Source organism: Elephantulus edwardii, unplaced genomic scaffold (genome assembly GCF_000299155.1).
Source record: "Elephantulus edwardii isolate Elephantulus edwardi_28Jun2011 unplaced genomic scaffold, EleEdw1.0 scaffold00111, whole genome shotgun sequence".
Taxonomy (NCBI): Eukaryota; Metazoa; Chordata; class Mammalia; order Macroscelidea; family Macroscelididae; genus Elephantulus; species Elephantulus edwardii.
The window spans coordinates 11,916,385-11,918,251 of NW_006399861.1; the positions used below are offsets into that span (position 1 = coordinate 11,916,385).

Below are 1,867 nucleotides of genomic sequence, written 5' to 3' on the forward strand. Positions count from 1 at the left end.
AAAATAAAAAAAAAGTTCATAAAGTTTATATACATTGTTTTATATACCTCTGATCTTTCTGTTGCAAAGTGAGGGTACCCTAGAGAGAATCTGAAGTAAGGGGTCTCCTTATGTTACTAGGAGGTTTTTATTACTTTTTTCTTCTGAGGAATCTATTAACAGTATTTTATAAGCAGTTGCACCCAAACTGCAATTTTTATTTGAACTCATTTGTCTTTTGTCCAAAACGGCATAATTTAGGTGTAAATGAATAGAGAAATAATTAGGATGACTAATGATATATTTTATTTACAGATATGCAGTTTATAAAAAGAAGATATTTTCTTTGGTGAAGTGTCTGTTCATATCCTGCACCCATTTTTCAATTGGGCTATCTATCTATCTATCTATCTATCTATCTATCTATCTATCTATCTATCATCTATCTATTTCAATTGGGTGCTCGAGTATTTTATAAACTTTAGATATAAGTCCTTTATCTGACATGTCATTACCTAATATTTTTTCCCTCTCTGTGGCTTTCCTTTTTACTCTGTTGGAGAAGTTTTTAGATGTGCATAGGGATTTGATTCTTAGAAGGTTCCAGGTCCCATTCATCTATTTTATCCTCTCCTTATTGTAGATTTTTTTCAGGATGCTTGGAAGACTGTTTAAGTTGTGGATTAGGACTTCTAGAGTTCTTCCAAACTTTTCTTTAATGAAATGTATAGTCCTTGCTTTTAGTCCTAGGTCCATGACCCATTTTGAGTTTGTTTTTGTGCATGTACTGAGGTGTAGATCTTGCTTGAGTTTTCTACAGGTAGTTTTCCAATTTTGCCAACACCATTTGTTAAAAAGGTTGTCGTTTCTCCACTTAACTGATTTCACCTCTTTGTAATAAAAACTATTGACCATAGGTAGATAGGCTGATTTCTGGATTTTCTATTCTATTCCATTGATCTATGTGTCTGTCATCATAGCAGTACCATACTGTCTTGACCACCATGACAGTGTAGTGGGATGTGAAATCAAGGAGTGAGATGCCTCCTATCTTATTTCTCTTTTAAAGGAGTGCTTTGCTTATTCAGGGCTTTTTTCCATTCCAAATGAAATTGGAGATTGCTTTTTTCATCTCGTTGAAGAATGGAATTGGTATTTGAGATGGCCAACAAATACATGAAGAAATGCTCAAAATCCCTAGCTCTTAGAGAGATGAAAATCAAAACAACTATGAAATATTGTCTCATCCCAGTAAGAATAGCAAAATTTAACAGATCAGCAAACAACAAATGCTGGCAAGGTTGCGGAGAAACTGGAATCCTTATTCACTGTTGGTAGGAGTGTAAAATGGTGCAAACACTATGGAAGGCTGTATGGAGCTTTCTCAAAAAGGTGCAAATAGAAATGCCACATTTGACCCAGCAATTTCTCTACTGGGAATATATCCTAATAAAACTATAACTGCCACACAGGCAGATATATGCACACCCATGTTTATTATGACTTTGTTCACAAAAGGAAGGAGTTGAAAACAACCTAAGTGCCCATTAACAAATGACTGGATAGAGAAGCTGGGGTATATTCCCACAATGGAATACTATGCTGCACTGAAAAACAAGGAACTCATACAATATTATTCAAGATAGGTGACCCTGGAGAGCATTATGCTGAGTGAAATATCTCATTCACAAAAGGACAAATACTGCATAGTGTCACTGTTGTAGAACAGAACTGACATCAGGGTTGGAGTGAGACTGAGAAAAATTGGATAAATTATGTATACCGCATTGAAACAGATGAGGGAGAGAACAGTTTAAAAGCGATATACGATTGGGTATTATGGTTATGACAAGAGTCCAGAATGAAGGTTGCATAGTGGAGTGTAGAG

The 1,867-nt window shown here is 35.2% G+C and overlaps 1 protein-coding gene across 1 annotated transcript in view; it reads right to left on the reverse strand.

Moving 5' to 3' along the window:
• Positions 1 to 1,867, reverse strand: part of LOC102848552 (probable phospholipid-transporting ATPase VA-like) — a 664,838-nt gene that overhangs the window by 608,889 nt on the left and 54,082 nt on the right.